At 42.1% G+C, this 26,187-nt stretch overlaps 11 non-coding genes across 11 annotated transcripts; all 11 read right to left on the reverse strand.

The window, feature by feature from the left end:
- Positions 1-105: 105 nt before the first annotated feature.
- Positions 106-177, reverse strand: TRNAD-GUC (transfer RNA aspartic acid (anticodon GUC)). Its single transcript has one exon. It is a non-coding gene; the product is annotated as a tRNA-Asp (tRNA).
- A 215-nt stretch (positions 178-392) lies between these two features.
- TRNAQ-CUG (transfer RNA glutamine (anticodon CUG)) lies at positions 393-464 on the reverse strand. Its single transcript has one exon. It is a non-coding gene; the product is annotated as a tRNA-Gln (tRNA).
- A 1,396-nt stretch (positions 465-1,860) lies between these two features.
- Positions 1,861-1,932, reverse strand: TRNAQ-UUG (transfer RNA glutamine (anticodon UUG)). Its single transcript has one exon. It is a non-coding gene; the product is annotated as a tRNA-Gln (tRNA).
- Positions 1,933-2,704: 772 nt separating this feature from the next.
- On the reverse strand, positions 2,705-2,776 carry TRNAQ-CUG (transfer RNA glutamine (anticodon CUG)). Its single transcript has one exon. It is a non-coding gene; the product is annotated as a tRNA-Gln (tRNA).
- A 1,395-nt stretch (positions 2,777-4,171) lies between these two features.
- Positions 4,172-4,243, reverse strand: TRNAQ-UUG (transfer RNA glutamine (anticodon UUG)). The gene has a single exon. It is a non-coding gene; the product is annotated as a tRNA-Gln (tRNA).
- Positions 4,244-4,728: 485 nt separating this feature from the next.
- On the reverse strand, positions 4,729-4,800 carry TRNAD-GUC (transfer RNA aspartic acid (anticodon GUC)). Its single transcript has one exon. It is a non-coding gene; the product is annotated as a tRNA-Asp (tRNA).
- A 215-nt stretch (positions 4,801-5,015) lies between these two features.
- Positions 5,016-5,087, reverse strand: TRNAQ-CUG (transfer RNA glutamine (anticodon CUG)). Its single transcript has one exon. It is a non-coding gene; the product is annotated as a tRNA-Gln (tRNA).
- A 1,381-nt stretch (positions 5,088-6,468) lies between these two features.
- TRNAQ-UUG (transfer RNA glutamine (anticodon UUG)) lies at positions 6,469-6,540 on the reverse strand. The gene has a single exon. It is a non-coding gene; the product is annotated as a tRNA-Gln (tRNA).
- A 471-nt stretch (positions 6,541-7,011) lies between these two features.
- TRNAD-GUC (transfer RNA aspartic acid (anticodon GUC)) lies at positions 7,012-7,083 on the reverse strand. Its single transcript has one exon. It is a non-coding gene; the product is annotated as a tRNA-Asp (tRNA).
- Positions 7,084-7,889: 806 nt separating this feature from the next.
- On the reverse strand, positions 7,890-7,961 carry TRNAQ-UUG (transfer RNA glutamine (anticodon UUG)). The gene has a single exon. It is a non-coding gene; the product is annotated as a tRNA-Gln (tRNA).
- A 6,753-nt stretch (positions 7,962-14,714) lies between these two features.
- On the reverse strand, positions 14,715-14,806 carry TRNAY-GUA (transfer RNA tyrosine (anticodon GUA)). Its single transcript is given in 2 exon segments — positions 14,715-14,750; positions 14,770-14,806. It is a non-coding gene; the product is annotated as a tRNA-Tyr (tRNA).
- Positions 14,807-26,187: the final 11,381 nt, after the last annotated feature.

Genomic DNA, 26,187 nt, shown 5'->3' on the forward strand with positions numbered 1-26,187 from the left:
GGTTGTGCAAATGTGAGCTCAAAGCTCCCTCTTGAAAGAGCATTCAAGGACTTGAAGTTGAGCGTGGTGAGTTAAGCGTGCTGCTAAGTGGGTAGAAAAAGCCATCTCCCCGTCGGGGAATCGAACCCCGGTCTCCCGCGTGACAGGCGGGGATACTCACCACTATACTAACGAGGACCACATGAAAGTCTTTCTTTTTCACCACCACCATCTTTTTCGTGCAGCAAGACATACGGTTGTGGATTTTCTTTTTTCCAAGAACTGGCTTTATTATTAGTTTGCTTAGCAATCGCTAGGTCCTGGGCTCTCCTTTTCCCACACATCCTGCTTTTCCCAGTGGCCTTTGTGTCAGTAAGACACAAGTTGCCAAGCAGTAGACAGTGTGAAAAGGAAGGTCCCACCGAGATTTGAACTCGGATCGCTGGATTCAGAGTCCAGAGTGCTAACCATTACACCATGGAACCTTTGGATCTGTACTGCTTGGCCAGGCCCAATTGTTTAGACTTTTTTTTTTCCCCCTCACATGTCCTCCTTGTGATCTTTGCGTATGTCTACATGGGCATTGGTTAACTTCTGTCCCATTTCACCCCACAGGACCGACCAGTCTAGCAAATTTTCCCTTGGCCATCTAGCAGCACTTTGACATCTATACTTGATGAAGCAAAGGGCATGAACTTAGATGCTGCCATCCCAAGGTTTCTGGGGTCAAAAGTGGGATGGCACCAATCAGCAGCGTGCAGAAGTAAACACCAAGCTTGTTGAGAAATGTGGAGCTGACTAGATGTGGGAGAAATGACTAAGCCAGCGTCCGGGTGGCCATAAGATTGATTTGTACAATCCCCAGGTTGTGCAAATGTGAGCTCAAAGCTCCCTCTTGAAAGAGCATTCAAGGACTTGAGTTGAGCGTGGTGAGTTAGGCGTGCTGCTAAGTGGGTAGAAAAAGCCATCTCCCCGTCGGGAAATCGAACCCCGGTCTCCCGCAAGACAGGCGGGGATACTCACCACTATACTAACGAGGACCACATGAAAGGGTTTTTTTTGCACCACCGCCATCACCATCTTTTTTTGTGCAGGAGAACATACGGTTGTGGATTTTCATTTGTCCAAGAACTCGCTGTATTATTAGTTTGCTTAGCCATCGCTAGGTCCTGGGCTCTCCTTTTCCCACACATCCTCTCCCAGTAACCCACATTTTTCTTTGATTCCTTTTGAGGAGACACTCCTTTTCCCTTACTATCCCCTCCCAGAAACCCTCCTTTCTCCTTGCATCCTCTTCCAGAGAATGGCTTGTCCTCTCACTTGCTTTCTTAGTAGACTCTTGTCTTCCCTTCTTTTCTCTCCCAAAGACACCTTTTTCTTCTCACTTCTTGCCCCGGAGTCCTTCCTTCCCCCTTTTGAATATTCACCAGGAATGCAGGTGTGCCCTTACCCGCCCCTGGGAGCAAAAGAGATAGCTACCAATGTTGCCTTCTTTTAGGGAGCTCTTCTCTTCATCAGCCTGCCCAGCTAGCTGACGTGAAGCTTTACGTCTCTGCTGTAAACCCAAGCAAAACTCCAAGTTGTCTGGATTTCAACTTGGATAAAGAGAAGCCAATGGATTAGGAATGCGTGACCTTAAAGAGCCCTTCTTTCAATAGTCCTTTCTCATGTCCTTCTTTCCCGGAGCTTTTCTCCAAATGAGAGAGCCACGCAATATTAGCTGAAAGTTTGAGTCTATGGATAGCGATCTGTGGAGCTTATGTCCCAAAGTAGCTGTGGTCAGTAGCTTGCTAAGCATCTATGTTTTCAGCAGCTGCTTTTCTGAGTGGCCTTTGTGTCAGTAAGACGCAAGTTGCGAATCAGTAGGCAGTGTGAAAAATGAGGTCCCACTGAGATTTGAACTCGGATTGCTGGATTCAAAGTCCAGAGTGCTAACCATTACACCATGGAACCACTGGCTCTACCTCCCTTGGCTAGGCCCCATTGTTTAAAGGTCTTTTTTCCCCAGATGTCCTTTTTTCCTTCTGATGTTTCCGTATGTCTACATGGGCGTTGGTTAACTTCTGTCCCATTTCACCCCACAGGACCAACTAGTCTAGCAAATTTTCCCTTGGCCATCTAGCAGCACTTTGACATCTATAATTGATGAACCAAGGGGCAGGAACGTAGACGCTGCCATCCCAAGGTTTCTGGGGCCAAAAGTGGGATGGCGCCAATCACCACCGTGCAGGAGTAGACACCAAGCTTGTTGAGAAATTTGGAGATGACTAGTTGTGGGAGAAATGACTAAGCCAGCGTCGGTTTCACCATAAGAATGATTTGTAGAATGCCCAGGTTGTGCAAATGTGAGCTCAAAGCTCCCTCTTGAAAGAGCATTCAAGGACTTGAAGTTGAGCGTGGTGAGTTAAGCGTGCTGCTAAGTTGGTAGAAAAAGCCATCTCCCCTTCGGGGAATCGAACCCCGGTCTCCCGCGTGACAGGCGAGGATACTCACCACTATACTAACGAGGACCACATGAAAGTCTTTCTTTTTCACCACCACCATCTTTTTCGTGCAGCAAGACATACGGTTGTGGATTTTCTATTTTCCAAGAACTGGCTTTATTATTAGTTTGCTTAGCAATCGCTAGGTCCTGGGCTCTCCTTTTCCCACACATCCTGCTTTTCCCAGTGGCCTTTGTGTCAGTAAGACACAAGTTGCCAAGCAGTAGACAGTGTGAAAAGGAAGGTCCCACCGAGATTTAAACTCGGATCGCTGGATTCAGAGTCCAGAGTGCTAACCATTACACCATGGAACCTTTGGATCTGTACTGCTTGGCCAGGCCCAATTGTTTAGACTTTTTTTTTCCCCCTCACATGTCCTCCTTGTGATCTTTGCGTATGTCTACATGGGCATTGGTTAACTTCTGTCCCATTTCACCCCACAGGACCGACCAGTCTAGCAAATTTTCCCTTGGCCATCTAGCAGCACTTTGACATCTATACTTGATGAAGCAAAGGGCATGAACTTAGATGCTGCCATCCCAAGGTTTCTGGGGTCAAAAGTGGGATGGCACCAATCAGCAGCGTGCAGAAGTAAACACCAAGCTTGTTGAGAAATGTGGAGCTGACTAGATGTGGGAGAAATGACTAAGCCAGCGTCCGGGTGGCCATAAGATTGATTTGTACAATCCCCAGGTTGTGCAAATGTGAGCTCAAAGCTCCCTCTTGAAAGAGCATTCAAGGACTTGAGTTGAGCGTGGTGAGTTAGGCGTGCTGCTAAGTGGGTAGAAAAAGCCATCTCCCCATCGGGGAATCGAACCCCGGTCTCCCGCGTGACAGGCGGGGATACTCACCACTATACTAACGAGGACCACATGAAAGGGTTTTTTTTGCACCACCGCCATCACCATCTTTTTTTGTGCAGGAGAACATACGGTTGTGGATTTTCATTTGTCCAAGAACTCGCTGTATTATTAGTTTGCTTAGCCATCGCTAGGTCCTGGGCTCTCCTTTTCCCACACATCCTCTCCCAGTAACCCACATTTTTCTTTGATTCCTTTTGAGGAGACACTCCTTTTCCCTTACTATCCCCTCCCAGAAACCCTCCTTTCTCCTTGCATCCTCTTCCAGAGAATGGCTTGTCCTCTCACTTGCTTTCTTAGTAGACTCTTGTCTTCCCTTCTTTTCTCTCCCAAAGACACCTTTTTCTTCTCACTTCTTGCCCCGGAGTCCTTCCTTCCCCCTTTTGAATATTCACCAGGAATGCAGGTGTGCCCTTACCCGCCCCTGGGAGCAAAAGAGATAGCTACCAATGTTGCCTTCTTTTAGGGAGCTCTTCTCTTCATCAGCCTGCCCAGCTAGCTGACGTGAAGCTTTACGTCTCTGCTGTAAACCCAAGCAAAACTCCAAGTTGTCCGGATTTCAACTTGGACAAAGAGAAGCCAATGGATTAGGAATGCGTGACCTTAAAGAGCCCTTCTTTCAATAGTCCTTTCTCATGTCCTTCTTTCCCAGAGATTTTCTCCAAATGAGAGAGCCACGCAATATTAGCTGAAAGTTTGAGTCTATGGATAGCGATCTGTGGAGCTTATGTCCCAAAGTAGCTGTGGTCAGTAGCTTGCTAAGCATCTATGTTTTCAGCAGCTGCTTTTCTGAGTGGCCTTTGTGTCAGTAAGACGCAAGTTGCGAAGCAGTACGCAGTGTGAAAAATGAGGTCCCACCGAGATTTGAACTCGGATTGCTGGATTCAAAGTCCAGAGTGCTAACCATTACACCATGGAACCACTGGCTCTACCTCACTTGGCTAGGCCCCATTGTTTAAAGGTCTTTTTTCCCCAGATGTCCTTTTTTCCTTCTGATGTTTCCGTATGTCTACATGGGCGTTGGTTAACTTCTGTCCCATTTCACCCCACAGGACCAACTAGTCTAGCAAATTTTCCCTTGGCCATCTAGCAGCACTTTGACATCTATAATTGATGAACCAAGGGGCAGGAACGTAGACGCTGCCATCCCAAGGTTTCTGGGGCCAAAAGTGGGATGGCGCCAATCACCACCGTGCAGGAGTAGACACCAAGCTTGTTGAGAAATTTGTAGATGACTAGTTGTGGGAGAAATGACTAAGCCAGCGTCGGTTTCACCATAAGAATGATTTGTAGAATGCCCAGGTTGTGCAAATGTGAGCTCAAAGCTCCCTCTTGAAAGAGCATTCAAGGACTTGAAGTTGAGCGTGGTGAGTTAAGCGTGCTGCTAAGTGGGTAGAAAAAGCCATCTCCCCGTCGGGGAATCGAACCCCGGTCTCCCGCGTGACAGGCGGGAATACTCACCACTATACTAACGAGGACCACATGAAAGTCTTTCTTTTTCACCACCACCATCTTTTTCGTGCAGCAAGACATACGGTTGTGGATTTTCTATTTTCCAAGAACTGGCTTTATTATTAGTTTGCTTAGCAATCGCTAGGTCCTGGGCTCTCCTTTTCCCACACATCCTGCTTTTCCCAGTGGCCTTTGTGTCAGTAAGACACAAGTTGCCAAGCAGTAGACAGTGTGAAAAGGAAGGTCCCACCGAGATTTGAACTCAGATCACTGGATTCAGAGTCCAGAGTGCTAACCATTACACCATGGAACCTTTGGATCTGTACTGCTTTTCCAGGCCCAATTGTTTAGACTTTTTTTCCCCCCCTCACATGTCCTCCTTGTGATCTTTGCGTATGTCTACATGGGCATTGGTTAACTTCTGTCCCATTTCACCCCACAGGACTGACCAGTCTAGCAAATTTTCCCTTGGCCATCTAGCAGCACTTTGACATCTATACTTGATGAAGCAAAGGGCATGAACTTAGATGCTGCCATCCCAAGGTTTCTGGGGTCAAAAGTGGGATGGCACCAATCAGCAGCGTGCAGAAGTAAACACCAAGCTTGTTGAGAAATGTGGAGCTGACTAGATGTGGGAGAAATGACTAAGCCAGCGTCCGGGTGGCCATAAGATTGATTTGTACAATTCCCAGGTTGTGCAAATGTGAGCTCAAAGCTCCCTCTTGAAAGAGCATTCAAGGACTTGAGTTGAGCGTGGTGCTAAGTGGGTAGAAAAAGCCATCTCCCTGTCGGTGAATCGAACCCCGGTCTCCCGCATGACAGGCGGGGATACTCACCACTATACTAACAAGGACCACATGAAAGTGGTTTTTTTTCACCAGTGCCATCACCATCTTTTTTTGTGCAGGAGAACATACGGTTGTGGATTTTCATTTGTCCAAGAACTTGCTGTATTATTAGTTTGCTTAGCCATCGTTAGGTCCTGGGCTCTCCTTTTCCCACACATCCTCTCCCAGTAACCCACATTTTTCTTTGATTCCTTTTGAGGAGACACTCCTTTTCCCTTACTATCCCCTCCCAGGAACCCTCCTTTCTCCTTGCATCCTCTTCCAGAGAATGGCTTGTCCTCTCACTTGCTTTCTTAGTAGACTCTTGTCTTCCCTTCTTTTCTCTCCCAAAGACACCTTTTTCTTCTCACTTCTTGCCCCGGAGTCCTTCCTTCCCCCTTTTGAATATTCACCAGGAATGCAGGTGTGCCCTTACCCGCCCCTGGGAGCAAAAGAGATAGCTACCAATGTTGCCTTCTTTAAGGGAGCTCTTCTCTTCATCAGCTTGCCCAGCTAGCTGACGTGAAGCTTTACGTCTCTGCTGTAAACCCAAGCAAAACTCCAAGTTGTCCGGATTTCAACTTGGACAAAGAGAAGCCAATGGATTAGGAATGCGTGACCTTAAAGAGCCCTTCTTTCAATAGTCCTTTCTCATGTCCTTCTTTCCCGGAGCTTTTCTCCAAATGAGAGAGCCACGCAATATTAGCTGAAAGTTTGAGTCTATGGATAGCGATCTGTGGAGCTTATGTCCCAAAGTAGCTGTGGTCAGTAGCTTGCTAAGCATCTATGTTTTCAGCAGCTGCTTTTCTGAGTGGCCTTTGTGTCAGTAAGACGCAAGTTGCGAAGCAGTAGGCAGTGTGAAAAAAGAGGTCCCACCGAGATTTGAACTCGGATTGCTGGATTCAAAGTCCAAAGTGCTAACCATTACACCATGGAACCACCGGCTCTACCTCACTTGGCTAGGCCCCATTGTTTAAAGGTCTTTTTTCCCCCAGATGTCCTTCTTTCCTTCTGATGTTTCCGTATGTCTACATGGGCGTTGGTTAACTTCTATCCCATTTCACCCCACAGGACCAACTAGTCTAGCAAATTTTCCCTTGGCCATCTAGCAGCACTTTGACATCTATAATTGATGAACCAAGGGGCAGGAACTTAGACGCTGCCATCCCAAGGTTTCTGGGGCCAAAAGTGGGATGGCGTCAATCACCACCGTGCAGGAGTAGACACCAAGCTTGTTGAGAAATTTGGAGATGACTAGTTGTGGGAGAAATGACTAAGCCAGCGTCGGTTTCACCATAAGAATGATTTGTAGAATGCCCAGGTTGTGCAAATGTGAGCTCAAAGCTCCCTCTTGAAAGAGCATTCAAGGACTTGAGTTGAGCGTGGTGCTAAGTGGGTAGAAAAATCCATCTCCCCGTCGGGGAATCGAACCCCGGTCTCCCGCGTGACAGGCGGGGATACTCACCACTATACTAACGAGGACCACATGAAAGTCTTTTTTTTTCACCACCACCATCTTTTTCGTGCAGCAAGACATACGGTTGTGGATTTTCTTTTTTCAAGAACTGGCTTTATTATTAGTTTGCTTAGCAATCGCTAGGTCCTGGGCTCTCCTTTTCCCACACATCCTGCTTTTCCCAGTGGCCTTTGTGTCAGTAAGACACAAGTTGCCAAGCAGTAGACAGTGTGAAAAGGAAGGTCCCACCAAGATTTGAAGTCGGATCGCTGGATTCAGAGTCCAGAGTGCTAACCATTACCATTTTCTCTCCCAAAGACACCTTTTTCTTCTCACTTCTTGCCCCGGAGTCCTTCCTTCCCCCTTTTGAATATTCACCAGGAATGCAGGTGTGCCCTTACCCGCCCCTGGGAGCAAAAGAGATAGCTACCAATGTTGCCTTCTTTAAGGGAGCTCTTTTCTTCATCAGCCTGCCCAGCTAGCTGACGTGAAGCTTTACGTCTCTGCTGTAAACCCAAGCAAAACTCCAAGTTGTCCGGATTTCAACTTGGACAAAGAGAAGCCAATGGATTAGGAATGCGTGACCTTAAAGAGCCCTTCTTTCAATAGTCCTTTCTCATGTCCTTCTTTCCCGGAGCTTTTCTCCAAATGAGAGAGCCACGCAATATTAGCTGAAAGTTTGAGTCTATGGATAGCGATCTGTGGAGCTTATGTCCCAAAGTAGCTGTGGTCAGTAGCTTGCTAAGCATCTATGTTTTCAGCAGCTGCTTTTCTGAGTGGCCTTTGTGTCAGTAAGACGCAAGTTGCGAAGCAGTAGGCAGTGTGAAAAAAGAGGTCCCACCGAGATTTGAACTCGGATTGCTGGATTCAAAGTCCAGAATGCTAACCATTACACCATGGAACCACCAGCTCTACCTCCCTTGGCTAGGCCCCATTGTTTAAAGGTCTTTTTTCCCAGATGTCCTTCTTCTGATGTTTCCGTATGTCTACATGGGCGTTGGTTAACTTCTGTCCCATTTCACCCCACAGGACCAACTAGTCTAGCAAATTTTCCCTTGGCCATCTAGCAGCACTTTGACATCTATAATTGATGAACCAAGGGGCAGGAACTTAGACGCTGCCATCCCAAGGTTTCTGGGGCCAAAAGTGGGATGGCGCCAATCACCACTGTGCAGGAGTAGACACCAAGCTTGTTGAGAAATTTGGAGATGACTAGTTGTGGGAGAAATGACTAAGCCAGCGTCGGTTTCACCATAAGAATGATTTGTAGAATCCCCAGGTTGTGCAAATGTGAGCTCAAAGCTCCCTCTTGAATTGAAGGACTTCAGTTGAGCGTGGTGAGTTAAGTGTGCTGCTAAGTAGAAAAAGCCATCTCCCCGTCGGGGAATTGAACCCCGGTCTCCTGCGTGACAGGCGGGGATACTCACCACTATACTAACGCAAACCACATAAAAAAAATTTTTTTTCACCACCACCACCATCTTTTTCGTGCAGCAAGACATACGGTTGTGGATTTTCTTTTTTCCATGAACTCGCTTTATTTTTTGCAGACTTTTTGCACATATTTTCGCATTGTAAGCAAATATGTATGTTCTGGGCAGAAGTCTTAGGCTTTATAGACTCTTTGACCACCATTAAAATCTCCCAAATGGTTGATGTGTGTCTTTTGGGACTGGTCAATGCCCTGGCCCATAGTAGAGTGAGTAGGGCGTTGCTTGGCCTACTACATTTTTATATTTCAATGTTATTATTAATTTAACAGTTTAAGATGAGAGAAGCAACAAAACTCACCCACGCAGGGGCCATCAATTGCACATAAAAGAATAAAGAAAACAGTGCTCTAAGACCAGCAGAGCAAAAGGTGCTCCAACGCAGGGGCTATCAATGGCACATAAATGACAAAAACATTAGTATAACACCGACAGTAACTCAAACCAAAGGCAGCTATCCACTGCCACACCAAGAATAAACAAAAAAAGAAAAGGAAGGAGGAGTACAAAAGGAAAAAGATGACAAGACCATGAGCAGGGATCCGAGAACACCAATACTGAGCAATATCACAACCCCAGACTAGCTGGGGGGAGCTTGGGAAAGGCGTATTGCAACCACAGCTCCCATAATTTCAAGAATTTCCGTTGGGAGTCGTCACAGATACTTGACCCCCTGAAGAGAGACAAACGGGCTCTTCCATGCCTGAGAAATTGTTGCTAATGGCCGACAAAAACAAATAGGAAGCCAACTTCTGCTGGTGAGGCAAGAGGCCCAGTATGGGACAATGAAGCAAAGCATACTGAGCATCCGGGTGTATGGAGAGATGGAACAAGGTGAAAAGGAGGGCAAACACATGAGACCAAAAACGAGGCCTACTAGTACTGAAACCAGCTCCCTCGCTGGAAGGCGCTTGTTAACTCAGTTATAACCCTATATAAGCTATCATACTGTCAAGAGCCTGTCAAGGCAGACCACCAACTTGGAGTTCCCCAAGGTGCAGAGTCTAAGCCCCAGCTTGCTTCTTCACCAGAGCCCCTGATGGTGGGGATGGACTTGCAGCAATTTGGAACCAGGTTGCAGCTCCCCAGGTATGCCCAGCTGACAACAAGGAGATCACTCGTGTGTGCAGGGTACAAAGAACAGGAGACAAGAGGAAATCCAGGGGACATGCCGAGGTCAGAGTGGGCAGCAAATAAGCACAGACGGTAAATGAAGATGGGGTACATGGATAGTCAGGCACAGGATACACAACTAAGGGCTCATGTACACTACAGCTGATAAACTCACGTTTAGGAGCTGTTCAGCGTTTTTTTCAGCAGCCCCTGAACTCTCCCTAATGTTTTCCTATGTGTCCATGTACACATCGTCGTTTACAGTTGTTTACAGGCATTTGAGTCTACAGTCTTTTTTTGAACGCAGAAAACTTGCTTTCAGCAGTCGATTTTATCAGCGTTTCAAACGCAAAAAGCTTGAAAACAGGCTAAACGCTGCAAATCACGTTCCGAAACATTTGCGTTTGAAATTTTTTTTAACTCTTCCAGTTCCCGATGCTGTCCAGAGCCTTTTTTCATCATGAAAAATGCATGCAAGTGCTTTCAAGGTACTCAAATGGACAAAACACTGAACACAGGATGTTCCTACCAAGCTTGTCACACATTGTAATGACCAATTCACACCTCAGACCTCTCCTACCCTTGAAAACAAAAGATATGTTATTGACCATTCACATCTCAGACCTCTCCCACCCTTGGAAACAAAAGATATGTTAATGACCATTTGTCATTTGTCAGGGTCCTGTCCACAGCAGGAGTTCTGGAAGATCTGGCGTTTCTGCCAATACTCTACATGGCCGCAGAAGGACACATCAGCCTCATTCTGGTGCCAGACGGCCTTTATAAGGAGGCTCATCACTTCCTCTGGTTGCTGGATGATCTCTAGCTCCCTGTGCCCTGTTCCTGTTTCCTGTGGTTCTGACTTGTGATTTCCTGTTACCGACTCGGCTTGCTCCTAGACCATTCTACTCTGTTTTACCCCTGATCTGACCTCGGCCTGGCTTATTGACACTCTCTCTCGCTCCTCTGTGAATGACCTCGGCTTTCCCATCTGACCACGTCCGCTCTGATTCCCACCTGGTACCTGACCTTGGCTTGAACCGACTACCTAGTAAACATCCAAATCCCGGAAGGGCTTGCATACCATGCACAGGCGCCTCCTGTCTGCAGACATATCTCCGTGCACCAGCTGTGCTTCTGAGTGGACCGCCAACCAGCACTCCTACAGGTGACCTGTGCAACTTTGGGCCAGACTCCCACTGTCCCACTCTTAGGGGAGTCTGGAACTTAGTCGCAAGGGAAGCCCTCCATTGGCCTCCATCACCAGGTACGTAATACCATTAACACCTCAAATTCCTCATGAAGACCCCCTGCCAGGTGGTCTTAGTGACTCCCTCCACCAGACAACTTTCCCACCCTTGGAAACAAAAGAAATGTTAATGAGCAACTCACACCTAAGCTAATGTCAACACATACTGCTGTCTCTGCTTCTACTCTCTGTATTTCTCTGAAATAATATTTTAATAATTATTTCAATTATTAATAATAATAATTCATAATTTACCACTTTTCAGTGCATTCTGGGCATTTGGGAGTTTCTCCTGTGCTTATCTTTAAAAAATGCTTCTAAATGCAAACGCGCATAAACGCGTAATGCAAATGCGGCTAAACAGATGTTTTTTAAGTTAACATGCGACACCAACCTGTCTCCAGGATGCCAAAAAAAAGTCACAAAATTTGGGATATCTGGTTCAAGTCATCCTCTGCGGTTGACGGAGACCTCTCATGAGGTGAAAAGAAGACAGCCTATAGTGGTGAACGGGTGGGGTGGGGGAAACAAGATATTTTTCGTCTAACATGCTGAACACCCTTTTACATTGGGGAATTATCATTTATGTTGGATACCCCCCCCCCCCCCCCCGCCCCCCTGGAAATCTCCAACTACTATTAGACCTTTTTTTTTAGAGGACTTACTTTAGTGAGGATGTCCCCTTTCGCTAAGTTCACTCCTTGTGTCTTTCACATCTACCTGTTTGGTAATGTACTGTTTGGCAGTGATACCTTGGTAAGGAAGATGTTGGGCACCTTGTTTTTTATGTTCTTTTTTGTTTTTATTGTTTTGACTGTATTAAGTCTGAGCTGGGGAATGGCCACGAAACTCATAAAAAGAATTTAAAGGAAAAATAAAAATATATTGCATGTGTTCCTGAAATTGTAAATTCCCTATGCCACAAATTACTCAAAACGTTTGTTAAATACTGTCTGAAAAGACGTTAAGTCAATTCACAAAAGGAGATAAATATTTAAATGCACGAGTTAAATAAGTAGTGGTCTAGGCATGCGTAACCAATTGAGGCTCTGGCAAAGGGGGTACAACGTCTGATATTTCTGGGTGTACGCATGCCCCAAACCCCCCCCCCCTCACACTGTCATTCGTTACAGGAGCAGTTCAGTTGTAAATGCAGGCACAGGATGTAGCTGGTTCTTCTCTTCCTGGACCCTTTTCAGTCCAGGAAGAGAAGAGAGAACATCATTGTGAGTAAAAGCAGCACATTGCACCAACACACCCTAGATAGGCACCTTTAACCCCTTGATCAAATTTATTGACCCTTTGATCACCCCTGTCACCCAGCTAGTGCCATTAGTAGTGATATCAGACCGCGTCAGATAGCATCAGGGTCTGTTAGCATCCCTCCCAGCCAGGGTAAGCTAGTATTAGATTACCCATGCACTATCGCACTCACGCTATAGGTCGCTGATCACCACCATTACTAATACAGTGTCTGTACGGATCAATATTATTGATCACAAACAGAACTATACTAGTGTCCTTAGTATTGTGACCCCAAAAATGCAGTGTTAGCAGCACTTGCGGTTAGCCCCTCCACCCCCCCAACAAGTGCAGTGTCAGTAGATCACTGTCACCCAATACATTGTACACAAAACTGCAGTGTTAAAAAGATCAGACCTGATCTCTACTAGCACTAGCAGGTGAATTCTATTGGTAGCTGTTCAAGCAGTGCCTGACAGCCAGGTGCTCTTTTTCCCGTGAGTCACTAGGTACCCGTGAATGTAGTACCCAAAATGTTCCAAAAAAGGTACTCTAGTGAAGAGGCATATAGGATTCTGAAATCCTGGAGGAAATCATATCCTTTGAAAGGCTGAAGGTGGACATTGCTTTTTGGGTCCTGTGTGCAGCTAGGCTCTCAAAAAGTTTCACACATGTGGTATCCCCATTCTTAGGAGAAGCAGCAGAATGTATTTTGGGGTGTAATTCCACATATACCCATAGCATGTGTGAGCAATATATAATTTACCTGACAACTCTGTGTAAAAAAAAAAAGAAAACTTTTTTCTTTTGTTTTTTTTTGTTAACTTTTTTGTCTGATGACCTATGGCGTCACCAATAGAAAACATAGGGTACTGAGGTTTGTTGCCATTCCATGGGCGCACACACATTTAAAGTTTGACATGTTGGTTATCTACTCCACCTCATCTTTTACATTTTCCCAAAATTTTGGGTAGTGTATTGCGTGCGTATGCCCTAAAATTCACTTGAATTTTGAAATTTAGCCTTTCTCAGTCTTTCGCGTTAACATCGTGTGACATAAAACAAAAAAATTGGAACTACCACCATTTTATTCTCTGGGGTGTCTGCTTTCAGAAAATATATCATGTTTGAGGGTTTATATATATATATATTTTATATATATTATAATTTTTTATATATATATATATATATATATATATATATATATATATATATATATATATATATAAGATATGCAAAAACGGCTCTGGTAGCAAAAAAAAAAATTAAAGTAGCCTCATTGAAATACATTCAATGTGCCTTTGAGTTGGTACTGCCTTTAAAAATGTGTTTTAATAATATATACATATATATATATATATATATATATATATATAATATTTTTATATGTATATATATATATATTATAATATTTTATATATATATATATATATATATATATATATATATATATATATATAAGATATGCAAAAACGGCTCTGGAAGCAAAAAAAAAAATTAAAGTAGCCTCATCAAAATACATTCAATTTGCCTTTGAGTTGGTACTGCCTTTAAAAATGTGTTTTAATAATAATAATAATAATAATAATATATATAATATTTTTATATGTATATATATCTTATAATATTTTATATATATATATATATATATATATATATAAGATATGCAAAAACGGCTCTGGTAGCAAAAAAAAAAATTAAAGTAGCCTCATCGAAATACATTCAATGTGCCTTTGAGTTGGTACTGCCTTTAAAAATGTGTTTTAATAATATATACATATATATATATATATATATATATATATAATATTTTTATATGTATATATATATCTTATAATATTTTATATATATATATATATATATATATATATATATATATATATGATATGCAAAAACGGCTCTGGAAGCAAAAAAAAAAATTAAAGTAGCCTCATCAAAATACATTCAATTTGCCTTTGAGCTGGTACTGCCTTTAAAAATGTGTTTTAATAATATATACATATATATATATATAATATTTTTATATGTATATATATCTTATAATATTTTATATATATATATATATATATATATATATATATATATATATATATATATATATAAGATATGCAAAAACGGCTCTGGAAGCAAAAAAAAAAATTAAAGTAGCCTCATCAAAACACATTCAATTTGCCTTTGAGTTGGTACTGCCTTTAAAAATGTGTTTTAATAATAATAATAATAATAATAATAATATATATATATATATATAATATTTTTATATGTGTATATATATATTATAATATTTTATATATATATATATATATATATATAAGATATGCAAAAACGGCTCTGGAAGCGAAAAAAAAAAAAATTAAAGTAGCCTCAACGAAATACATTCAATTTGCCTTTGAATTGGTACTGCCTTTAAAAATGTGTTTTACTTCTTAACTATTGCAAATTAACATTGAAATATGTTATCCTTTGGAGCATAGGTCAGATAAAGGTTAATTCCTCGGAACTGTTTAAAAAAAAACCTAAAGAATTAAAAATATTTAAAAAAATAAAATAAAATAAAAAGCTTTCCTTCGAGCCGGAATCGAACCAGCGACCTAAGGATTCCTGCATGATTGATTCCTCTACAGTCCTCCGCTCTACCAGCTGAGCTATCGAAGGAGATGGAGTTCAGGGAGGAGTCAGTGCTGACACAATCCTGTCACCACCATGTGTTATTTTGAAGGAAATTTAGAATAATTGGTTATTACTGGAGGTGGAATGCAAAATTCGAAACTAATGATTATGTGACAATACCAGACTATAGAAGAAAGAAAAGAAAAAAAAAATTGACTTGCGTTGGCCGGGAATCGAACCCGGGTCAACTGCTTGGAAGGCAGCTATGCTCACCACTATACCACCAACGCTACTTGTGAAACATGTCATTAGTATCTATTATATATAAAAAATACAAAGATAAAATTTACTGAATTAAATTTGTGCTAATCTAGAATATGTTTGAAATTGTGATTTTTTTAAACTAAAATTTATTCCCAGTTCACATCTCGCAATTTGTGATCGTGGGCCGAATCGCATGGCAATGGCAGCACAGCGTACTGCATGCATTTGAGTGCGTCAACGGCACTTGCAATTTTGCTTCCATCGTCGCGTGACAATCATGGTGAACGGGTTTCCCTACGCAACACGCAGAAAAATTGTGATGTCGAAGTTGCGTATCGGGAACGCTCGTTCCCGCTACGCAATGCTGTGAACAGGGACTGCTTTTCACACTGATGAGTGGTTTTCCCGCAATAAAACACCACTTTTTAGCATGACGAAAGCACAAGGGGCGCTGCACATCACTGCGCTTGGGGTGCGGTGCGTTTTTTTTTTTTTATTCCCTGTACAGTCACTAGTCAGTGTCCCTGATCACCACCACACCAGTAAGAAAAAAAAGAAATCCTGATCACTTCCCCTGAGTAGTACAATGTTAAAAAAAAAGTATAAAAAAAGAAAAAGATGTAATAAAATAGAAAAATTTTTTTTAAAAAAGTATTATTTTTTTCCTGTACAGTCACTAGTCGGTGTCCCTGATCACCGCCACACCAGTAAAAAAAAAAAAAAAGAAATCCTGATCACTTCCTCTGAGTAGTACAACATTACTATGGTAACACTATATTGGTCTGGTCACATTGTATAAAAAAAAAGTTAAAATAAAGAAAAAAGATGTAAAAAAATAGAAAAAAAAAGAAAAAAAATTTAAAAAAGGTATTTTTTTTTCCCTGTACAGTCCCCGGTCACCGTCATACCAATTTAAAAATAAATGAAAAGATGTAATAAAATAGAAAAAAAATTGAAAAAAAGTATTATTTTTTTCCTGTACAGTCACTGGTCGGTGTTCCTGATCACCGCCACACCAGTAAAAAAATAAAAAAGAAATCCTGATCACTTCCCCTGAGTAGTACAACATTACTATGGTAACACTATATTGCTCTGGTCACATTGTATAAAATAAAGTTAAAAAAAAGAAAAAAGATGTAATAAAATAGAAAAAAAAGAAAACAAATTGAAAAAAAAAGTATTTTTTTTTCCAGTACAGTCACTAGTCAGTGTCCCTGATCACCACCACGCCAGTAAAAGAAAGAAATCCTGATCACTTCCCCTGAGTAGTACAATGTTAATATGGAAACACTGTATTGCTCTGGTCACAGTGTGTTAAAAAAAAAAAAAAGTAAAAAAAAAGAAAGATGTAATAAAATAGAAAAAAAAGAAACTTTTTTTTTTAAAAATGAAAATATGTCATATAAAACAAAATGAAAAAAAAAAGTATACATTTGTTTTCCTGTACAGTCGCTAGTCAGTAAAAAAAAGAAATCCTGATCACTTCCCCTGAGTAGTACAACATTACTATGGAAACGCTGTTGCTCTGGTCACATTATGTTAAAAAAAAGTAAAAAAAAAATTAAAAAATACAAAGTTGTAATAAAATAGAAAAAAATAATTTAAAATAATATTTTTTTTTTCCTGTACAGTCACTAGTCAGTGTCCCTGATCACCGCCACACCAGTAAAATAAAAAAGCTGGGACCACATTTACGACCATATGCATAAAGGCTCCATTTGTGTCTCTACACAAGAAGGCAATTATAAATTATTTTCCAGATGGTACAGAGTTCCGTCTTTGGTTAGTAAATTTGATCCTAACGCCTCAGATTTATGCTGGAGATGTTCCCGGGCAACAGGTACTCTTCTACATATCTGGTGGGACTGCCCGCGGCTGCAACCCTTCTGGAGAAAAGTTTTGGACATAATCACACAGGTAACTACATACGCCCTAGACTTTACCCCAGCACAGTGTCTACTTCATCATTCCTCACTTTCTGTGCGGACTTATCGTAGGTCGCTTGCTTTACACATGATAAATGCGGCAAGACAGTGTATTCCGGTACATTGGCGATCGGAATACGTTCCCACCGTGCGAGAGTGGATTCTTAGGATCATCAGGATCGCAGAGATGGAGGAGCTGATTTCAGTGGCAAAAGAACACCCCGAGAGATTCAGGAAGACTTGGGCGTGTTGGAATCATTTCCAAACTACCGATACTTATCATTGTCTAATGAAGGAATGAGCGAGAGGAGATTTGGTGACACGGAAACCCCTAGAACGTTCACCTCAGGAATAGTTCCATTACGGGACTTTAACGAAATTGTATTTCTAAGTAATGATTGAATCTGTCTCAGCCTGGAAGCTGCTAACTGATATGACTGGTTTGGTTGTGCCTATTTAGTTATATACCTCATCCTTCCCCCATTCACCTCCCCCCCCCCCCCTCTTCTTTCTTTTTTTTTTTTTTTTCCTCTCTCCCCCTCTCTCTCTCTCTCTCTCTCTTCCTCTGTATTCGTCCCCTACGTCCCTCCTCGCCCCACTATGATATTTTTCCTCATACTCTTCCTCCATTCCCTTGCTCGTCTCATTCCCATCTCTTCTTTCTCTCTCTTTCACCTCTTTAGAATATTTTAACTAACTATATTTTTCATAAGGTACAGAGTACTTACAGACACACAGGTGTAACAATACTCCTCAAATCTAATCTATAATGTTCAGGTACGGAATCCTAAGACATATATGCCTTGAGTTGACACGACTGTTGTTATATACCTCACTGTCCTGTTTCTTTAGATCTCCCTACACAAGGACTATTGTACCCCGTATTTCTATAAATTACATACTGCTAACATCATTGCTATGGGTATATACTATGCCTTCCTCTTAGGACTGTATTTCAGGTTGAGCTACGATTTACTTATATGTCCTGATCCCGTCTGCGTTACGGGAGAACATGCTTAAAGACTTGCGCGGACTGCGATCCGTATTTGTTTATGACTTGTTTTGCCTTTCATATCTCAATAAAAAATTTCTTGGAAAAAAAAAAAAGAAATCCTGATCACTTCCCCTGAGTAGTACAACATTACTATGGTAACACTATATTGCTCTGGCCACAGTGTGTTAAAAAAATGTAAAAAATGAAAAGATGTAATATATAAAAATTGAAACAAAAGTATTATTTTTTTTCCAGTACAGTCACTAGTCAGTGTCCCTGATCACCACCACACCAGTAAAAGAAAGAAATCCTGATCACTTCCCCTGAGTAGTATAATGTTAATATAGTAACACTGTATTGCTCTGGTCACACTGTATAAAAAAAAAGTTAAAAAAAGAAAAAAGATGTAATAAAATAGAAAAAAAAAATTAAAAAAAGGTATTTTTTTTTCCCTTTACAGTCCCCGGTCACCGTCATACCAATTAAAAAAAAAACGAAATCCTGATCACTTCCCCTGAGTAGTACAACATTAATATGGAAACACTGTATTGCTCTGGTCACAGTGTGTTAAAAAAAAAGTTAAAAAAATGAAAAGATGTAATATAAAATGAAATGAAAAAAAAAGTATTCATTTTTTTCCCTGTACAGTCACTAGTCAGTGTCCCTGATCACTGCCACACCAGTAAATAAAAAAAAAGAAAAGAAATCCTGATCACTTCCCCTGAGTAGTACAACATTAATATGGTAACACTGTATTGCTCTGGTCACAGTGTATTAAAAATTTTTTAAAAAATTAAAAGATGTAATGTAAAACAAAATTAAAAAAAAGTATTCATTTTTTTTCCTCTATAGTCACTAGTCAGTGTCCCTGATCACCGCCACACCAGTAAATAAAAAAAAAGAAAAGAGATCCTGATCACTTCCCCTGAGTAGTACAATGTTAATATGGTAACACTGTATTGCTCTGGTCACAGTATGTTAAAAAAAAAGTATAAAAAAAGAAAAAGATGTAATAAAATAGAAAATTTTTTTTTAAAAAAGTATTATTTTTTTCCTGTACAGTCACTAGTCGGTGTCCCTGATCCCCGCCACACCAGTAAAAAAAAAAAAAACAAATCCTGATCACTTCCTCTGAGTAGTACAACATTACTATGGTAACACTATATTGGTCTGGTCACATTGTATAAAAAAAAAGTTAAAATAAAGAAAAAAGATGTAAAAAAAATAGAAAAAAAAAGAAAAAAAATTTAAAAAAGGTATTTTTTTTTCCCTGTACAGTCCCCGGTCACCGTCATACCAATTTAAAAATAAATTAAAAGATGTAATAAAATAGAAAAAAAATTGAAAAAAAGTATTATTTTTTTCCTGTACAGTCACTGGTCGGTGTTCCTGATCACCGCCACACCAGTAAAAAAATAAAAAAGAAATCCTGATCACTTCCCCTGAGTAGTACAACATTACTATGGTAACACTATATTGCTCTGGTCACATTGTATAAAAAAAAGTTAAAAAAAAGAAAAAAGATGTAATAAAATAGAAAAAAAAGAAAACAAATTGAAAAAAAAAGTATTATTTTTTTTTCCAGTACAGTCACTAGTCAGTGTCCCTGATCACCACCACGCCAGTAAAAGAAAGAAATCCTGATCACTTCCCCTGAGTAGTACAGCATTACTATGGTAACACTATATTGCTCTGGCCACAGTGTGTTAAAAAAAATGTAAAAAATGAAAAGATGTAATATATAAAAATTGAAACAAAAGTATTATTTTTTTTCCAGTACAGTCACTAGTCAGTGTCCCTGATCACCACCACACCAGTAAAAGAAAGAAATCCTGATCACTTCCCCTGAGTAGTACAATGTTAATATGGAAACACTGTATTGCTCTGGTCACAGTGTGTTAAAAAAAAAAAAAGTAAAAAAAAAGAAAGATGTAATAAAATAGAAAAAAAAGAAACTTTTTTTTTTAAAAATGAAAATATGTCATATAAAACAAAATGAAAAAAAAAAGTATACATTTGTTTTCCTGTACAGTCGCTAGTCAGTAAAAAAAAGAAATCCTGATCACTTCCCCTGAGTAGTACAACATTACTATGGAAACGCTGTTGCTCTGGTCACATTATGTTAAAAAAAAGTAAAAAAAAAATTAAAAAATACAAAGTTGTAATAAATAGAAAAAAATAATTTAAAATAATATTTTTTTTTTCCTGTACAGTCACTAGTCAGTGTCCCTGATCACCGCCACACCAGTAAAATAAAAAAGAAATCCTGATCACTTCCCCTGAGTAGTACAACATTACTATGGTAACACTATATTGCTCTGGCCACAGTGTGTTAAAAAAAATGTAAAAAATGAAAAGATGTAATATATAAAAATTGAAACAAAAGTATTATTTTTTTTCCAGTACAGTCACTAGTCAGTGTCCCTGATCACCACCACACCAGTAAAAGAAAGAAATCCTGATCACTTCCCCTGAGTAGTACAATGTTAATATGGTAACACTATATTGCTATGGTCACACTGTATAAAAAAAAAGTTAAAAAAAGAAAAAAGATGTAATAAAATAGAAAAAAAAAATTAAAAAAAGGTATTTTTTTTTCCCTTTACAGTCCCCGGTCACCGTCATACCAATTAAAAAAAAAACGAAATCCTGATCACTTCCCCTGAGTAGTACAACATTAATATGGAAACACTGTATTGCTCTGGTCACAGTGTGTTAAAAAAAAAGTTAAAAAAATGAAAAGATGTAATATAAAATGAAATGAAAAAAAAAGTATTCATTTTTTTCCCTGTACAGTCACTAGTCAGTGTCCCTGATCACTGCCACACCAGTAAATAAAAAAAAAGAAAAGAAATCCTGATCACTTCCCCTGAGTAGTACAACATTAATATGGTAACACTGTATTGCTCTGGTCACAGTGTATTAAAAATTTTTTTTAAAAATTAAAAGATGTAATGTAAAACAAAATTAAAAAAAGTATTCATTTTTTTTCCTCTACAGTCACTAGTCAGTGTCCCTGATCACCGCCACACCAGTAAATAAAAAAAAAGAAAAGAGATCCTGATCACTTCCCCGGAGTAGTACAATGTTAATATGGTAACACTATATTGCTCTGGTTACATTGTGTTAAAAACAAAGTTAAAAAAAATGAAAAAATGTAATATAAAACAAACTGAAAAAAAAAGTATTATTTTTGTTTCATGTACAGTCACTAGTCAGTGTCCCTGATCACCATCACAGAAGTAAAAAAAAACAGAAATCCTGATCACTTCCCCTGAGTAGTACAATGTTAATATGGTAACACTGTATTGCTTTGGTCACAGTATTAAAAAAATGTTAAAAAAATTAAAAGATGTAATAAAATAGAAAAAAAAGAAAAAAAATTAAAAAAAGGTATTTTTTTTCCCCTGTACAGTCCCCGGTCACCGTCATGCCAATTAAAAAAAAAATGAAATCCTGATCACTTCCCCTGAGTAGTACAACATTAATATGGAAACACTGTATTGCTCTGGTCACAGTGTGTTATAAAATGAAATGAAAAAAAAAGTATTCATTTTTTTCCCTGTACAGTCACTAGTCAGTGTCCCTGATCACCGCCACACCAGTAAATAAAAAAAAAGAAAAGAAATCCTGATCACTTCCCCTGAGTAGTACAGTGTTAATATGGTAACACTGTATTGCTCTGCTTGCAGTGTGTTAAAAAAAGTTAAACAAATGAAAATATGTCATATAAAACAAAATGAAAACAAAAGTATACATTTTTTTTCCTGTACAGTCACTAGTCAGTAAAAAAAAGAAATCCTGATCACTTCCCCTGAGTAGTACAACATTACTATGGAAACACTGTTGCTCCGGTCACATTATGTTAAAAAAAAAAGTAAAAAAAAATTAAAAAAGGAAAAGTTGTAATAAAATAGAAAAAAATAATAAAAAAAAAGTATTATTTTTTTCCCCTGTACAGTCACTAGTCAGTGTCCCTGATCACCGCCACACCAGTAAAATAAAAAAGAAATCCTGATCACTTCCCCTGAGTAGTACAACATTACTATGGTAACACTATATTGCTCTGGCCACAGTGTGTTAAAAAAAATGTAAAAAATGAAAAGATGTAATATAAAAAAATAGAAAAAGTAGTATTTTTTTCCAGTACAGTCACTAGTCAGTGTCCCTGATCACCACCACACAAGTAAAAAAAAAAAAGAAATCCTGATCACGTCCCCTGAGTAGTACAACATTACGATGGAAACACTATTGCTCTGGTCACATTGTGTTAAAAAAAAAGTTAAAAAAAAGAAAAAAAGAGTGACCCCCTGCGGCCCCCTGGTCGCCTTCCAGCCCTATACTGCCAGAACTTCAGCCTTCAGCCTGTTCCTTGGGCCACGACTCCCCTGCCTCCTCGCCACTGAGCAGCGAAATTGTTAGGGCGCGAGGAGCCAGACACACAAGGAGGTGCAATTAAAGGTAGGTTTACTTACACAGAAACAAGGCAAGAGTCTATGCAAGTCCGACAGCAGCAGCGGATGACTTGGTAGGACAGAAGTTCTCCTGCCGAGGTCGTCTTCAAGGATAATCAAGTCGAGAACCAGCGGGAATCGTAGCCAAAGCCGGGGTCAGAAGCCAGGAAGAATGGTCGCCAGAGCCAGGGTCAGAAGCCAGGAAGAATGGTCACCAGAGCTGAGGTCAGAAGCCAGGAAGAATGGTCACCAGAGCCGGGGTCAGAAGCCAGGAAGAATGGTCACCAGAGCCGAAGTCAGAAGCCAGGAGGAATGGTCACCAGAGCCGGGGTCAGAAGCCAGGAAGAATGGTCTCCAGAGCCGGGGTCAGAAGCCAGGAAGAATGGTCGCCAGAGCCGGGGTCAGAAGCCAGGAAGAATGGTCACTAGAGCTGAGGTCAGAAGCCAGGAAGAATGGTCACCAGAGCCGAAGTCAGAAGCCAGGAGGAATGGTCACCAGAGCCGGGGTCAGAAGCCAGGAAGAATGGTGTCAGGGATCTCCTCGATCCCCGCCACAATGGTCCCAGTGCAGTGCACCGCCCTGTGCAGGGACACGGGCACTAGGTCCGGGCCGGCCGCGGCGTTCAAGTTCGTGCATGCGCAGTAGAAGCCGCGGTCGCCCGCTGGGCACCAATGGCAGCGCAGGGTGGGATATTTAAATGGCCCTGAGCTGTCATTCAGTGCCTTCTGGTCTTACCTGTATCCTGTGAATCTGAACCTGTACCTAGTAAGTTATTTGACCCGGATTGCTCTTGACCTGCTGATTTCTCCTTCCCAGACCCTTGCTTTGCATGACCTCTCTTCTGAATGCCCCTCATTAGATCTGACCTGCTGTTGCTGACCTGGCGTGTGACCCGACAATTCTCTGTCCGCTCCCTTGTACCATACCGTCCTCTACGTTACCAACTCGGTCCGTCTGACTTTGCACTTGCTCAGCCATCCATCCATCCCATCGGGGTCACCCGACCTCCTCATATCTGGCTCTCCCTGGTGGGAGCCCCTGGCGAACACCCCTACCACTGACAGGTGTGCTCAGTAGTTGCGACCTGGTCTTGGGGTACTCCAAGTCCATCCCCACCATCAGGGGCTCTGGTGAACAAGTACCCTGGGACTTAGACTCCGCGCTCTGGGCACGCCTGACCGGTGGAGTGCTAGTGGTGCCGCTAGGCGGTCCCTCACAGTACCAGAAGGCCATGACTGAGCCTCGAGGAGGACCCTCCCCAATGGAGGAAGTTTGCAGACACCTGGCTACCCTGACGCAAGCTGTGAATGTGTTACAGGACAGATGTTTGCAGATTGAGAACCGGTTCCAGGCCTGCACCATATCTGTTCCTGTTTCACAAGCCCCGGCTCCTGCACCCCTGGTTGTAGCAGCCCCTGAGCCAGCTCCCAGGCCTTCCACATCACTCCCTGTGGCAGAACCCCGAGTACCCTTACCTGAGCGCTTCCACGGGGACCGCACACGCTTCCGGTCATTCCGTGACTCCTGCCTGCTCTATTTTGAACTGCAACCACGGACCTTTTTGACAGAATCGGTGAAGGTGGGATTTGTTATCTCCTTGTTGCAGGGTGAACCCCAAGACTGGGCCCACCGACTAAGGGGAAACAATGATCCACATCTTGTTTCGGTTGACAATTTTTTTAACTCTATGGCCATCTTATACGATGATCCACAACGGGCAGCCTCGGCCGAGGCCACATTATACGCACTCCGACAAGGTCGGCGAGCGGCAGAGGAATACGCCTCTGACTTTAGGCGTTGGATGGGGGACACTCACTGGAACGAGTTTGCACTTTTGCACCAGTTCCGTATGGGCCTATCAGAGGCTCTGAAAGACGAGCTCGCCCGGGTGGAGGTGCCCGAGACATTAGAGGACTTGATTGCACTAACCATTAAAATTGACCGTAGACTACGGGAGCGCAGATTGGAGAGGTCTGGTCAGGGTCGCGGAAATACCTGGGGGTCATTCCAAGGATCCAGTCAAACTACTAGGCCAAACATCCAGAACCTGCCGTCTGAGGATGCTCCCGAACCCATGCAGCTAGGCCTGGCACGGCCTAAGCTACCGTCAGAGGAACGCCAGCGCAGACGCTCCCAGAACCTGTGTCTCTACTGCGGTGAAGCTGGTCACATGGTACGTTCCTGCCCGCAGAAACTGAGTAAGTTCACCTCGTCTTCCTTATCTATTGGCAATATGAATCCGTCCCAATACTTAGTTGTGCCCCTCTCCTTTCAGCTTTCAGAAAGGACCGTGGAGGTGACGGCCATAGTTGATTTGGGGCATGCAGCTGTTTTGTGGATATCAATTTTGCTCACCAGCAGGGTATCCCCCTCCATCCAAAGGAGAAGGGGTTCCACATCTTTTTGGCCGATGGTTTCCGGATAAAATCAGGGGTGGTTAACCAGGAGACCCCTTCCATTGTTACTTCCATCGCCGGCCAGCACCGGGAGCTCCTCCGCCTGGATGCTATTGCATCACCCCTTTTCCCAGTCATTCTGGGGCTCCCATGGTTATGGGCCCATAACCCCCAAATTGACTGGGAAACTGGGGTTATCTCGTTCCCTTCCCCATACTGTCGGGAACTTTGCCGAACTTTTGGCCCGGAGGTCCCCCGGGTCCTCCTGTGCTCTGAAGGGGATGCCAGCTTAAAACAAATGATTCCTGCAGCCTATCATGAGTTTCTTGATGTGTTCAGTAAACGGGGAGCAGATACTCTACCCCCTCACCGCCCGTATGACTGTCCTGTTGACCTGTTACCTGGTTCAGAAATTCCCTTTGGTCGAATTTTCCCCCTTTCGGAGCTCGAATTAGGGGCCCTGAAGGACTATATTGAGGACAGCCTCCGGAAGGGATTCATCCGTCCCTCCACTTCTCCAGCAGGGGCAGGGATCTTTTTTGTGGAAAAAAAGGACAAGACCTTGAGGCCGTGTATTGACTACCGGGAACTGAATAGGGTCACAATCAAAAATCGTTACCCACTTCCATTGGTACCGGAATTATTCCAGAGTTTAAAGGCTGCAGTAGTGTTTACCAAGCTGGATTTAAGGGGAGCCTACAACTTGGTTCGCATAAGGGAGGGGGATGAGTGGAAAACGGCCTTCCGCACCCGTTTCGGCCATTTCGAATACCTGGTCATGCCTTTCGGGTTGTGCAATGCACCGGTCACCTTCCAGCACTTTGTAAACGACATCTTTAGGGACTTCCTGGATATCTTTGTTATCGTCTACTTAGACGACATTTTGATTTTCTCATCCTCCCTGGGGGAGCACAGGGTACATGTAGCAAGGGTGTTGGGGCGGTTGCGGCAGCATGGGTTGTACGCTAAGGCAGAGAAATTTTGCTTTGAACAGTCTAGCATTACATTTCTGGGCCTGATTATCTCCACCGCGGGGGTCGCAATGGACCCTCAGAAAGTCTCTGCGATCCTGGATTGGCCTGAACCCACGGACAGGAAAAGCGTCCAACGGTTTATCGGGTTTGCAAACTTCTACCCGAAGTTCAACAAGAACTTCTCGGGTCTGGTCTCCCCCATCACTCAGTTAACCAAGCTTGGGACCCGATTCAGATGGACGCCAGAGGCACAGGAAGCTTTTGAAGCATTAAAGAGGTTATTCACCTTGGCACCCATTCTGGGTCACCCTGACGCCTCCCTACCCGACATCTTAGAGGTAGATGCGTCAGAGAACGCGGTTGGTTCCATTCTTTCCCAACGAAAGGGCGCCAAGGAATTACTCCACATTTTTCTCACG

This window comes from Staurois parvus, unplaced genomic scaffold, assembly GCF_062004578.1.
Source record: "Staurois parvus isolate SC_StPar_1 unplaced genomic scaffold, SC_StPar_1.0 ptg002155l, whole genome shotgun sequence".
Taxonomy (NCBI): Eukaryota; Metazoa; Chordata; class Amphibia; order Anura; family Ranidae; genus Staurois; species Staurois parvus.